At 44.1% G+C, this 15,224-nt stretch overlaps 1 protein-coding gene, 1 long non-coding RNA gene and 1 other non-coding gene across 3 annotated transcripts in view; 2 read left to right on the top strand and 1 right to left on the bottom strand.

Annotated features, from left to right (window-relative positions):
- LOC144698256 (uncharacterized) overlaps positions 1 to 15,224 on the top strand; it is a 117,243-nt gene that overhangs the window by 57,255 nt on the left and 44,764 nt on the right. The window lies entirely within an intron of this gene.
- Positions 1 to 15,224, bottom strand: part of LOC144698516 (uncharacterized) — a 59,097-nt gene that overhangs the window by 8,493 nt on the left and 35,380 nt on the right. The gene's annotated exons all lie outside the window — the stretch shown is intronic.
- Positions 13,494 to 13,575, top strand: trnas-gga (transfer RNA serine (anticodon GGA)). Its single transcript has one exon. It is a non-coding gene; the product is annotated as a tRNA-Ser (tRNA).

Raw genomic sequence — 15,224 nt, 5'->3', positions numbered from 1 at the left:
TTGAGTTACAATGTCTTATTGATGAGGCAGAACAACGGTATATGTCCAGGTCATTGACAATAATTTACAATGTGCCTGTAACATAATAAAACATGACAAGGCATTTCACAGAAATGTTACAAAGTAACATTTGACACTGAGCCACATAAGGAGATATTAGGGCAGGTGACCAAAAGCTTGGTCAAAGCGGTAGGTTTTAAGGAGTATCTTAAAGGGGAGAAAGTGAGGTGGAGAAGTTTAAGGAAGAAATTCCAGAGCTTGAGGTCGAGGCAACTGAAAGAACGGTCACCAATGGTGGAGCGATTACAATCAGGAATGTTCAAGAGGCTGGAATTAGATAAGTGTCGAGATCTTGGAGGAGTGTGTGGCTGGAGGAGGTTACAGAGATAGAGATGATTACAGCCATGGAGGAAAACAAGGATGAGAATTTGAAAATGTAGGTGCTTCTAAAACAGGGATCTTTGTAGGTCAGTGAGCACAGAGGTGATTGGTGAACAAGACTTGGTGCAAGTAAGCACATGGGCAGCAGAGTTTTGGATGACTTGAAGATTACAGGGAGATTGAATGTGGGAGGCCAGCCGGCCGGGAGTGCATTAGGATAGTAAAGTCTAGAGGTAACAAAGAAATGGATGAGAGTATCAACAGCAGATGAGCTGATACTGGGGTGGAGTCAGCAGATGGTACTGAGGTGGATATAGGCGGTCTTGGTGATGATGTGGATATGTAGTTGGAAGCTCATCTTGGGGTGAAATATTTCACCATGGTTGTGAACAGTCTGGTTCAGCCTCAGACAGTTGTCAGGGAGAGGGATGGAGTCAGTGGATAGGGAGTGGAATTTGTAGTGGGGATTGAAGACAATGGCTTCAGTCTTCCCAACATTTAACTGGAGGAAATTTCTGTTCATCCAGTACTGGATGTCAGACAAGTCAGGACGGTGTGTGACTTAGAGGGGAACTTGGAGGTGATGGTCTTCACATATACCTGCTACCCTGGTCCTTCTGGATGGTGGAGGTTGAGGGTTTGGGAGATTCTGTCAATGCTCTGGTTGTGTTGCAGATGTTTGAAATCTTTCTCCTTCCAACCTGCTTCCATCTTTCTCTCTCTCTCTCTTTTTTTTTATTTGTTTGGTAGGGAGCGATGGATCCTGCAGCTGTAAGGATGTGGGCTTCACTGGCTGGCCCAGCATTTCTTGTCCATCCCCATTTGCACTTGAGAAGTTGTTGGTGAGCTGCCTTCTTGAACCACTGCAGTCTATGTGGTGTAGGTACACCCACAGTGCACTTAGGAAGGGAGTTCCAGGATTTTGACCCAGCAACAGTGAAGGAATGGTGATATGTCTCCAAGTCAGGGTGGTGAGTGAATTGGAGGGGAATTTCCAGGTGGTGGTGTCCCCATCTATCTGCTGCTCTTGTCCTTCGAGATGGTAGTGGTCGTGGGTGTGAAAGTTGCTGTCTAAGGAGCCTCGTTGAATTCCTGCAGTGCATCTAGTGGATGGTACATACTGCTGCTACTGTGCGAAGGTGGTAGAGGGAGTCAATGTTTGTGGATGTGGTGCCAATCAAGCAGGCTGCTTTGTCTGGAATGGTGTCAAGGTTCTTGAGTGTTGTGGGAACTGCACTTATTCAGGCAAGTGGAGAATATTCCAACACAGTCCTGACTTGTGCCTTGAGGATTGTGGACAGGCTTTGGGGAGTCAGGAGGTGAGTTGCTTATCGTATGATTCCTAACCTCTGATCTGCTCTTGTAGCCACAGTATTTATATGGCTAGTTCAGTTCAGTTTCTGGTCAACGGTAACCCCCAGGATGTTGATAGTCGGGGATTCAGTGATGGTAATGCCATTAAATGTCAAGGGGTGATGGTTGGATTCTCTCGTTGGAGATGCTCATTGCCTGACATTTGTGTGGTGCAAATGTAACTTTCCACTTGTCAGCCCAAGCCTGGATATTGCCCAGGTCTTGCTGCATTTGGACATGGGCTGCTTCAGTATCTGAGGAGTTACGAATGGTGCTGAACATTGTGCAATCATCAGCCAACATCCCCACATTTGACCTTATGATGGAAGGAAGGTCAGTGATGAAACGGCTGTTATTATAAGAAAATGTGCAATCTTATGAGTATATAAAGAGTATAATTTGCAAAGCTAAATAAATCCCAAAAAGATAACTCATTCTGATCTCTATATGAGGATCCAAAGTTTAAACTTTCCTTGTTAAAGATATAAGAATTCTACAGTCAGTAAGGATATCCATCAAATATGAAAGTAATATTTCCTTAACCTCCAGAATGTGAGATTCACTCCATTCAGAACAGTTCTGAAGTCAATCGATGAGAACCTGATGAATCCCCCTGACAAATCGAAAGATTCAAGTTTGGGTTGAGATATTTATAATGAATTTTGGGATTGTATAGTTAATGGTAGAAGATGCCCATTTGATCACTAACAGACCACCTCTAATTAGTATTCTATATTTGGTGAAAGGACCTCCTATTATAATGAGGGTGCCCATTCAATTTCTAGGAAATGTTATTTTGAAATAATTCCTGAAAACTGGACTTCCCGTAAAAGTCTTGTTGGTCAATGTTGCTGAGTCAAGGTATTGAGATAATGAAAATTGGGGCTGAGTATTTCATTTCTCTGTTTTGGGGTTTTAATTATCAGAGCCAGTATTGTAGTTTGTCTGTTAGTGTCATAGCAAGAACCATGAAATCCCATTTTTTTTAGGTGTGTGTATTTCTCATCAGTAAACTCACCTTTGTTGTGAGGGGATTTAACCTCGCTACTTTTGTGAACTAGTTTTGACCTCTGTTAAATTATGTTTCACTGTGAGTTTACCCAAAGTAACCTTTAACAAAAGATTCCTGTATTAATTCCATATTATTTGACCATTATTCTCTCAAGCCCTTCCCTGAAGGACACGAGTGAACCAGTTGGGTTTTTATGACAATCCAGCAGTTTTCATGGTCACTTTTTCCTAGTGCCGGCCCCACAAATTCCCAGATTCATTCAGCTCAATTTCACAACCTGCCTTTGTGTTTTTGTGGGTTCTCTCACACTCCATTTTTTCTGTTTTAACTCAATTTCACAGGGCATTAGAAGGGGAGGATTTGCAGCCGGGAAACTGAAACCAAACATCACATCAGGATCTGACGGAGTCACCCAATTTATTGTAACCTGAATATCATTGGATTTTGAACATGAAAGGAAAAAGCACCATTCACAGCGGGGAGAAACCGTATGTGTTGTGTGTGTGGACGAGGCTTCAGTCAATCATCTGGCCTTTCAAGACACAAGCAGAGTCACACTGGGGAGAAACCGTGCAAATGTGGAGAGTGTGGGAAGGGATTCCGTTTCCTGTGTGAGCTGGAAGCTCATCAGCACAGTCACACTGGGGACAGGCTGTTCATCTGCTCCGAGTGTGGGAAGGGATTTACTGATTCAACCCACCTGCTGATACACCAACGAGTTCACACTGAGGAGATACCAGACTGCGGGAAGGGCTTTATAAGTTCTGGGAACCTGATTCGCCATCAACAGATTCACACTGACGAGAGACCATTCAGGTGCTCTCACTATGGGATTGGGTTCAAATCATCATCTGAACTCACTGTACACCGGCGCAGTCACACTGGGGAGAGGCCGTTCACCTGCTCTGAGTGGGGAAAGGGATTTACTCAATCATCCAATCTTCTGAGACATGAGTGTGTTCACACTGGGGAGAGACCATTCACCTGCTCCAAGTGTGGGAAAGGATTCACTCAGTCATCTGCCCTACTCAGACACCAGCGAGTTCACAAGTAACTACAGTGATTGTATTTTGCTGTTAATCACATCCAGGACTGAGCCATATTCATTCGGGCCTGTTTCTGCTGATGTTAATAAACTCCAGTCCAGTTATAGGGGTTCATATTTTGGATAAAAGTCAAATGAATCAGCTTTGTGCTCAACACACAGTTTGTCGAATCTTTGTATTATCTCCAAAACAAGTTAGTTCCTTTTGAAGTTCTCCCCCACTCCCCTCTCTCCTCCATCCTCATCTCCAACAGCAAGTGTAAGGGGCTTATGGAGCTTCTTTGTCACTGACATTGAGACAATCCGATCAGCTGCCTCTGCTGCTTCACTCCCTTCCACTAACCCAACGGGACAAACTGTCTCTAAAGTTCCTCTAAAGTCTCTAAACTGTCCAAGCCCTGAACCCACATCTTCCTTTAGTTTCTCTCCCATCTCTCCTCCTGCCCTCTCAGTGTTCATCTTGTCCATGAGACCCACCTCCTGCTCCATTGACCCTATTCTCACTAATCTGCTGATCACCCAACTTCCCCATGTTCGCTGAGATTGTTAACAGTTCTTTCTCTCAGGTACTCTCCCTCTCTCCTTAAAATCTGTCATTCTCACCACTCCACCCCACCAAAAAACAAACCTTTGACCCCACCATCCTTGCAAATTACTGCCCCACCTCCAACTTCCCTCTCCTTGCCACACTGTTTCAACATGCTGTCACCTCCCAAATACTGTGATTTTCAGTGTGAACAGGGTGGGATGTGTTTGGAGACAGGATGTCCCAATTCTCCACCCTGGGATTCTCAGTGTGAACAGGATGGGATGTGTTTGGAGATAGGATGTCCCAATTCTCCACCCTAGGATTCTCAGTGTGAACAGGATGGGATGTGTTTGGAGATAGGATGCCCCAGTTCTCCACCCTGGGATTCTCAGAGTGAACAGGGTGGGATGTGTTTGGAGACAGGATGTCCCAGTCCTGCTGCTGTACTCATTGTATGGTGTATATTTTATTTTACTGTAACTTACGAAATGTTCATATTCGGCTGTGTTGAATTCAATCTGACATCTACCTGCCCCATTTACTAACCTGTGTGTTCACACTGAGTCACTCACAGTCCTCTTCACAATTTCCCATACTTCCTATTTTCCTTCACCTTTGGTGTAGTTGAATGGAATATATCAGCCTGGTATCACTGTCCGTTCTTGTGAATCGAAAGTATAGTGGAGGCTCTTAACTTGATAGCTTCTGGAGATATTTGTATCGTTGTTTATGAACTGTTTTGTGGATGTATTTGATAGTCTGGCCACTACTGCAGACCAATGCAGTGGGAGTAAAGTAAAGATATTTTGACAAAAACCCAGTTTGACCCTCTGATAAGATCGCCTGAAAGACTAAGAACAGCAGGTCTGGCAGCACCGGCGGAGTAGAGCACAGTTGACGTTTCGAGTCCTCATGACCCTTCAACAGAAGCTCCCAGTTGAGGAAATACCCGGGGAGCGGGGTGATGTCACCGTGTAATTGTTGATGTGTGATGATGTCACAGTGTAATTGTCGATGTGTGATGATGTCACAGACACAGAACATCTGGGTCTATGCAAACCAGTGATCACCACACATTATGAAGGATGTGAGGGTCCTTGAGAGGGAGCAGAGGAGATTTATCAGAATAGGTCGAGGGATGAGGGATTTCAATTGTAAGATTAAATTCAAGAAACTAAGGTTGTTCTCCTTGGAGTAAAGGAGCTTGAGGGGAGATTTGATAGAGGTGTACAGGCTTATGAAAGGTAGTTAAATTAAAGCTGTTCCCATTAACTGATTATGAAAGGATTAAGGGACAGAGATTTAAGATTTTAGGTAAGATCCACAATGTGAGGAAGAGATTTTTTACCCAGTAACTGAAAATGACCTCAATGCTTACATTCAAAGGCTGGTGCTATTCAGGTCCTGGTGAATCAAGAGACTTTCAGATTTTTGGTTTCAGTTTCTCATCTCCCTCAAGTATCCCTTGAGTTCCTCCTCTTCTAACATCCTGTAAATGGAATTCAAAAAATCGATCACGGTCAATCCAGGATTGAAATTCAGAAAGAACAAACGTTTCTCTTGGTTTGAGTTTGCTGTGTGTAAATCCTCCCCTTCTAACGCCCTGCAAAAGGAGTTTCCAAAATCTATCCCTATCAGTCCAGGGTAGAAATGCACAATATTCTCTCCTCCTACTACCTGGACCTGGATGACCGCGCATGCGCCCTGCTGCACATGGACCCCTATAAAGATGGCGGCCGTTATCCCGGGCCTGGCGAAGGGAGAAATCCAGAATTTTTCGGCCCGTTCTCTGCAAACACAAGATCGGTACCTTGTTATTTGGGGTCAGCGGACTGCACTGTGTCTTTATGAAGCCTCTCTTCCCACTCCGCTGGCTCCATTCCTCCTCACACACCCACTAACTCTGTTAGTTTGCCCCACTCGACATTCTCTCAACCGCTCTGAGCAGCTTCAGTCACAGACTAGCACTGCGCATGCTCATGGATCCGACCGCAATGCGCATGCCCCACCACTATCAACACCGCGCATGCGTATCGCGTTGCTGTTGTGAAGATAGGGCCTATTCTGCACCGCAGGGAATGCTGGGGGCCGCTCCGCCATTGAAAGATCACGTTGTAGAACAGAAACCTCTGTCCTGTAATCAGAATACGATGAGTGCCATAGGGGAAAGACACAAAATTGTTGAATCAATGATACAGCGGCCAAATTGCTCCGGGATCCACCGCAATTCTCGCCTGGATGCAGAACAAACCCCGACAGTTAGATCTGAACTCAGTGTAGTCTCAGCAGATGGGGTGAGCTAGTAACATTTCCCCCGATGGATGGAACATTTAAACCGTGTCTTGCCAGCATCTCTGCTCTGATTGTGGATCAAATTTTTTGAACTTTTAAAGTTGGAGTGTTAACATTTGGGCAAACTGAATAAAGCCCTTTGCACAAATGAAGTATCTGAATGGTCTCCCACCAGCAAGACTGTGTTGCTGTGTCAGTAAATGGGATGAGAGTGAATCCCTTTCCAATTTTAACTGGTGAACAATCTGTTTACAGTGTGAGTTTACCTACACATTTTCAGCTCAGTAATGGATCTCGAAATCGACTGGTAATGGGTTCCATATTCTTAGCACTACATAAGAAAAAGGAGGAGGAGTAGGCCATTCGGCCCCTCAAGCCCGCTCCGCCGTTTAATAAGATCATGGCTGACCTGATAGTCACCTGAAATCTGTATCCCACCTATCACTGTTAACCTATCACGCCCTTGCTTCCAAGGATATATCGACTTCTGCCTTAAAAATATTCAAAAACTTTGCTTCCACAGCCTTTTCAGGAACAGAGTTCCAAAGTTTCACGACCCTCTGAGAGAAAAAAAATCGCCTCATCTCCATTTTAAATGGGTGACCCCTTGTTTTTAAACAGCGATTCCGAGTTCTAGATCATCTCACAAGAGGTAACATCCTCTCCAAATCAGCCCTGTCAAGTACCCCGAAGATCTTATATGTTTCACTGATCAGATTAAGTACTGCAGATGCTGGTTATCTGAAATAAAAACAGAAAATTCTGGAATTCTCAGCAGATCTGGTAGTGACTGTGGAGAGAGAGACACGGTTTTCATTTCAGGTCTGTAACCTTTCATCAGAATTGTACTGCATCTGAAATGTTAATCATGCCTCTCAAACCAAAGATGCTGCCAGATATAGTAAGGGAACTCAAGAAGGAAGTGAAAATCCCCTTTGAGGAATGGAATCCAATGCGAATGAAGGGTGAACTGCCCGACTGACCAGAGAAAGTGAAGGCACCTTTCCCTTCTTTAAGACGCTGGAACAGTGACTCTAATGTTATCAGTGAAATTAACTGATTTGAGACATTGAAAGGATTCTCGTTACTGCACATCAGGAATTCAAAACTAATATCGGCTTCGGGACAATCAGAATACTTGGTTTCAGACAAGACAATGAAAGGCTCGAAGGGAGATGGCACCGGTTGTAGGAGAGCTGGTTCCCGGTGACATGGATGTGTCTGCAGTGGGTGGGATCAGACTGTTTCCGTGTATCTGGAATGAATGTCCCACCCTTTATTTTGGAAGAGTAAAACTGATAGAGCGCGATAGCCATCTGGGTAGTGGCAATCTGAAGATTAGACTCACTGACACCCTGGTTTGGATACCTCGTCAGTTCGGTTTGTGTAAGTGTTTGTGGCGCAACTGGTCAGCGTGTTTGCCTGTTAACTGAAAGGTTGGTCATTCAAGACCACCCAGGGGGTGAAGATTTTTACTGTTTTTTCCCCTCATCACCATTCATTGTCACACAGTTCCAGGTTGTCATTGGGTACTTGGGCTGCAAGATATCCCCAAACGGTGGCAGGTCTTTTGTTGTCCAGTGAGCTCCCACAAAAACAGCTTCTTTTTAAAATTACGTTCTCTGTCAAATACAATGAGAAAAGATTTGGACCCACTATGTACCTTCGTCTAACCCATCAGAAATTCATGAAATTATTGGAATCGAACGAACCCCTCAATTGTTCTCTCTTCCTCAACTCCACAGTGAGTGAGACAGGGAAAAGCAGAAAAGCAGCAATATTCCGGCCCCGCACTCTCCAATCACCCGCTGCCAGCAGAAAGCGGCGACTGCAGCTTCAATCAGCGGGTTACTGCCCATCCCTGGGATGCGGGATACTCCAACCAGGGCCAAACCTCCCAATACACCGAGCACAGGCTCAGGTAAAACACAAGTAGATAATATCTCGGTCAATAAACCTCCGAGCAGCATTCACAGAATTCTCGAGTGAGTGAGTCACAAATAAAAGTCACACCAACTTTCTAAACTTTTCACTGTAAAATTCCTTCATTTTATTGAAAATCTGACTGTTGTGAATCTGCAAATGAGCACCATGGGATTTGTGTTACCGAGTGACTTGTTTTCCACTGTTTGCCCGTCAGGTTTGCAATTCAAATTGTGTTGGATATTGAAGCGATTCTGATTTCAAAATGAGGACCCGAAGTAGCTAAATATTAAATCCAGGAGAAAATCCTGAGGAAAATGGATCACAGTATTTGGAAGGAGGTGCAGCTAAGAAGCAGAAGAAGTGAATGATGTGATTGATGATTGAGGGGAATGCATTACAACTTTGGGGCATTTGTAGGCCAATTACGTTCCACACTTTAAAATTCCGGTCAAGCTGAGGTATCAGGTAGAAAGCAACAAGTTTAACCATGTATTTTGGGATACAAAACATGTTTTCATGTTCCTGACTGACTTAGTCGGCAGAGCATGAGAATGTTAATCTCTGGGTCATGGGTTCGAGCCCCACACTGGGCGCTGTAATACTTTAAAAATCTGAATAAAAGTCGTACTGTCTGGAAACATTGACCCTCGCTCCAGCTGCTCAGTTTTTCTAGCATATGCTGCTTTTGTTTCAGATTTCCATCATTCACAGTAATTTGCTTTTATCTTTTTAATTTGAAATCTTGCTGCTTAAATAAAACACCAACTGATCACTGCGGCTCCTGTGAAACTTACATGGCAGACATTCATCACTGAAAGCAACTGACACACATCAAATTCAAAGTACTTTCATGTCGCATCTCTTTCTGCTTCTGTCTTGCCCCCAGCTCCCTCTGCCCATTCAGCTCCCAGGTCAATTAGCTGCTTGATGCAGACACGGACAATTCGTGGGAATGGGTAAAACTCGTGGGTAAAGAGACACCTGGATCTCATCTTCCTGATTCTCCCAGATATTGATTACAGGAATGTGCCCAGTGCCAATTATCCACAGTCACTCTCCTCCCAGTTCAGCTTTTTGATTGATTTTCACACTGGGTTTCAATGTGAAGAAAGCAGAGCTGTGATCAGCTTATATTGTTCAGCAGATGCACTGCAAGAAGGTACATAACAGGCTGATGGTAACAGTGCTCTTTGGATGTGGTGAGCTCCAGTGAAGGATTGGCACCATTAATGTGTTGCTCAGTTAGTCTCGTGACAAATCTCGTGCTGGAACTGACAAGAAAACTCGCTGAATTTGTTCCGTGTTTCAAAACAGCCGAATACAAGGTAAGAAAGCGCATCTCGCTCGAGTGGGTCATAAAATGGCAGAACGACCCGTGCTATTGCTATAAAATTATAGAAAGTTACAGCATAGAAAGAGGCCATTCGGCCGGGCGTGCTGCTTTCAAAGAGCAGTAGTGATTGTTTGATCCATCAAGAGTGATATTTGTGCCGGTGAAAACAGTAGGCAGCAAAATTCGTACTTCTCCCACCCATACTTTGCCTCACACCAACATTTCTATAGTCAGTACTTTGCAACTTTTCCTCTTCCTTCTTTCCCTCATTCCACTTGAACCAAGTGTGATGTTTTCCAGCTCTGAGGCGAAACTTAAACTCTCACTTCTCTGATTTTGGTGGAGCTTTTAAACGTTTCCAATTAATGAATAACGAACACTCGTTCCAACAAATTGACATTCCCTGTCTGGGAATCAAATGCGGGCCGCAGCGCTGAGAGCGCCGCATGCTAACCATGAGATCACCAGGGAAGCTGCACCAATAATTTTCGATTTGGCTTATCTACGCTGCTTTTGCCTATTGTTTTTCAGTTCAGATCTCTTTCACCACAAAACTGCCTGTTTAGGTTCAAGAAAAACGACTTCTTCAGCCAATGAAAACAACGGTTTCTGTGATCTGGAACATGAAATTGACAGTGAGGTGAAATAGCCCCACAAGCTGCTCATGTGTAACTTTCAATTTCCAAAACCCTCCACCCTATTCGCTGTTGGTCCAATGGAAGCGCCGATTCCCAGTCAGTGGACATCAGGGAAACTACCAACAAGGCTTGACATTTGCATTATGGAGGCAACTTATGAGATTTTCTTTTTCATTCCCGATCTCTTTCCCCAGAGACAACTTTCTCTGACCAATTGGTCTGTTTGGGTTGAACACAAGTGACTTCTTCACCAATGCTGATGGCTGGAATATGAAATCGGTACTTTCCTCCTTTAAGACAGTTCTTAAAGCCTCCCCCTTTGACCGAGCTTTTAGACATCTGACCGAATATGTGGCTCGGTGTCACACTTTGTTATATAATGATCCTGGGGAACGCCTTGTGACGTTTCATTAGGTTAAAGGCGCTTTTCAATATAAGCTGTAGAAAGGATCAGTCTCCAGTTTTATCTTTCACGCTGATGCTTTCCTCTGTGACATTGTAACATGCATTCCACACAACTCATGTGAATAAAGTTTGCGACGTTAAAAACTTTTTCACCCCCTCAGGGATCTGAGCCACATTGACAATCACAGAGGAACCAACACAGAGAGAAAAACACCGAGAGTGACAGAGGCTTAAGGAGAGACACACACCCAGAAAGCAAGGAAGTCACCGACTTGGCTCAGTGTTTGTTCCATTTCCGAAAGCAAATTTCCTGAATGTTGACAAATGAATGGAAATCAGAAAGTACCGACATATTTGGATGGGTTTCCTTCTAATTAGCTGATAATTAATTTTGTTAAAATCTAAAATGGTGAAAACTTTAGTCAGCAGGATTCCAACCCTTGTGTTCATATTTACAACAAACGTTAATTATCGAACTTTCGCTCACACTGAAATAAACAAGCATGGATAATGTTCTTGCCAGGTTTCAAACCGCAGCTCCATCATATGGGAAGTGAATATGACCCCACTCGCCTCTATAAACCCTGCGCTGTAAAGATCCCAATGGAGCTGTCTGGAATGTTAAACGGTGACGTCATGCAGCAGCACTTTGGGTCTTTGTTTTGAAGAAATGGAATTCGGCTGTTCTCATTAGGAATGCTGGAGACAGACTGATCAACAATGTCATCATCAAATGGCACAGCTCAGTAAGAGGACCTTACACCCATCGTGTCCATGTCAGTTTTGTACAAAAAGCTTTATAATTAACGACAATTTCCTTCTCTTTCTCCTTAACCCTGTTTCTTTTTCACTTTCAAGCCATTGTTCAATTCCCATTTGGAAACTCGGAGTTAAGAAAGCCAATACTGAAAGCTTCAGCTGGTTCCTCACCTGAGCAAATACGTCAGACTTACTCCAGGCCCTGACGTTTGCAGAGCTTTACTTTGGCCAGAAGAACAAGGCAATATAATTTGCAGGCTAACATGAATGATTTTTAAAATTCATTCATGGGATGTGGGCTTATCTGTCTGGGCCAACATTTATTGCCCATCCGAAATTGCCCTTGGGAAGGTGATCTGCCTTCTTGAACTGCTGCAGTCCATGTGGTGTAGGTACACCCACAGTGCTGTTAGGAAGAAAGTTCCAGGATTTTGGCCCAGTGACAGTGAAGGAACGGCGATATATTTCCTGGTCAGGATGGTCAGTGACTTGGAGGGGAACTTCCAGGTGCTGGTGTTCCTATCTATCTGCTGCCCTTGTCCTTCTAGCTGGGAATGGTCGTGGGTTTGGACGCTGTTGTCTAAGGAGCCTTGGTGAATTCCTGCAGTGCACCTTGTAGATGGTACACACTGCTTCTACTGCGCGTCGGTGGTGAAGAGAGTGAATGTGGATGTAGCGCCAGTCAAGCAGACTGTTTTGCCCTGGATGGTGTCCATTTTCTTCAGTGTTGCGGGAGCTGCACTCACCCAGGCAAGTAGGGAGCATTCCATCACACTTCAAACTTGTGCCTTGTAGATGGTGGACAGGTTTTGGGGAGTCAGGAGGAGACTTACTCGTTGCACGACTCCTAGCCTCTGACCTGCTCTTGGAGCCACAGTGTTTGTACGGCTAGTCCAGTTCAGTTCCTGGTCAATGTTAACCCCAAGGGTGTTGATAGTGAGGGATTTGTGATGGTAATGCCATTGAACATCAGGGGGCGATTGTTAGATTCTCTCGTGTTGGAGATGGTCATTACCTGACAATTGTGTGGTGTGAATGTTACTTGCTACTTGTCAGCCCAAGCCTGGATATTATCCAGGCCTTGCTGCATTTGGACATGAACTGCTTCAGTATCTGAAGAGTCGGGTATGGCGCTGAACATTGCGCAATCATCAGTGAACATCCCCACTTCTGATCTTATGATGGAAGGAAGGTCATTGGTGAAGCAGCTGAAGATGGTTGGGCCTAGAACACTACCCTGAGGAACTCCTGCAGTGATGTCCATGAGCTAAGATGGCTGACCTCCAACAACCACAACCATCTCCCTTTGTGCCAGGTATGACTCCAACAAGCGGGGAGTTTTCCTCTGATTCCCATTGACTCCAGTTTTGCTAGGGTTCATTGATGCCACACTCGATCAAATGCTGCCTTGATGTCAAAGACAGTCACTCTCATCACATCTTTGGAGTTCAGCTCTTTTGTCTATGTTTGAACCAAGGCTGTATTGAGGTCAGGAGCTGAGTGGCCCTTGCGGAACCCAAAATGGACATCAGTGAGCAGGTTGTTGCTAATTCAGTGCCGCTTGATAGCACTGTTGATGACACCTTCCATTACTTTACTGATGATGGAGAGTAGACTGATGGGGCGGTAATTGGCCAGGTTAGATCATTCTCACTCTTTCATTCCCAGATTGGTGGGAAGAACGAGGAGAGACAGGATAAATTGCAGGGTTCTGGGGAAAAGGCCAGGTAATGGCCATGACAAGATGGGCAGAAAGACCGCTTTCTCTGCTGGAACTTTTATGATTTCATACAACTAATAGTATTATAGGAGCAATTTCTGTAGTCGTGGCCGAGTGGTTAAGGCAATGGATTGGAAATCTATTGGGGTTACCCCGCGCAGGTTCGAATCCTGCTGACTATGTTTCCTGTTATTTCTGACTTTAACTGCACACAGACAGAGCTAATTGTCGTTTGAATCGAGGAAAAGTGATCCAAACGCATCCGTGGTCTCTTGTGTCCATTCATTGTCAGCCTTCTGCAAATCTCCAGTCGGAAATGGAAAAAAAAGAGCCAATTTGGTGACATGATTTCATCCTGTCATTTGCCTCTTCTTAGGCCTCTGTCACTCTCGGTGTATATCTCTGTTTGTTCTTGTGTGTGGGTCAATGTGGTTTAGTTCCCCGAGGAGGTGAACACATTTTTACGAGCACAAACTGTATTCACATTCGTGGTGCAACTTCACATTACAATGTTACAGTGAAAAATATCAGGATGAAAGAGACAACAGGAGTCTGTCTTTTTCTATGTATGGAGTACAACAACAACTTATATTTATAAAGCTCCTTTTACCTCATGAAACGTCACAAGGCGTTCCCCAGGAGCATTGTATAACAAAGTACGACGCTGAGCCTCATATTCGGTCAGATGACTAAAAGCTCCGTCAAAGGGGGAGGCTTTAAGAACTGTCTTAAAGGAGGAAAGTATCGATTTCATGTTCCAGCTCTCAGCAATGGTTTTTCTCATTGGCTGAAGACATCACTTGTGTTCAAACGACACAGACAATTTGGTCAAAGAAACTTGTCCCTAGTAAAAGGGGTCTGGAAAGGGACAATTTCATAAGCAGCCTGCATGTATCAAACTGCTGGGTTAGTGGTTAGAATACGGTAATTTTATCAGTACAGCCTGCGTTCGATTCTTCGTTAGGGATTTGAAACTTATTCCTCCTGGGTGAGCTGTTCAAATCAATGTGATTGATTTGCTTGTTAAAAATAACACTGTAAAGCTCTGCTAGAAATTATGGAGTTAGAGTGTAAATTTCACATCAGAGCTGGAAATGTCACAAGGGCAAAACTCGGGAACAAACCCAGAGTCGGAGTGAGGGAGTGAAAATAAAAGAGAAGGACTGTGATAGGTTACAAAGTACTGACTATAGAGCTGGTGGTGCGAGGCAGAATATTATTCCTGTATTACCCATATCACATGCAGCTCTAATTTCCTGATTTATCCCATGCCCAACATTCCCACTACAGTTTAGTGGCCTATAAACAACTCGCACCAATGTTTGCTGCCTCTTGTTGTTTCTCAGCTCCACCCAAACTAATTCCACATCTTGATCCTTCAATCTAAGATCCTCTATCACTAATGTACCGATCTCGTTCCTTATTAAGAGCGCGACCCCGCCTCGTTTTCCTTTTTGTCCATTCTTCCTAAAAGTATTCAGATCAACCAATCATACTGTTCTTTGAAAGCAGCACACAGGGCCGAATGGCCTCTTTTCTTTGCTGTAACTTTCTGTCATTTTATTTTTCCTAAAACCACGGTTAAGATGAACTTTCTTACCTTCCATATGATGCTTTGAATTCAAGACATTCAGCAAATTCAGCGAGTTTTCTTATCATTTATGGCAGGGAATTTGGAACCGGACTTGTTGAACGGCAACTAAATGTTCTCAATCGTCAGATGCAGCTCACCGAGTTCAAACAGATACCGTGAGCATCAGCCTATAATAGACATTCTTGCTGTACATCTTCTGAGCTGTAAGCTGATCACAGCTCCACTTTCTGCACATTG

Source organism: Cetorhinus maximus, chromosome 23 (assembly GCF_964194155.1).
Source record: "Cetorhinus maximus chromosome 23, sCetMax3.hap1.1, whole genome shotgun sequence".
In the NCBI taxonomy this organism is placed as follows: domain Eukaryota; kingdom Metazoa; phylum Chordata; class Chondrichthyes; order Lamniformes; family Cetorhinidae; genus Cetorhinus; species Cetorhinus maximus.
This window is presented reverse-complemented; position numbering and strand designations above follow the sequence as displayed.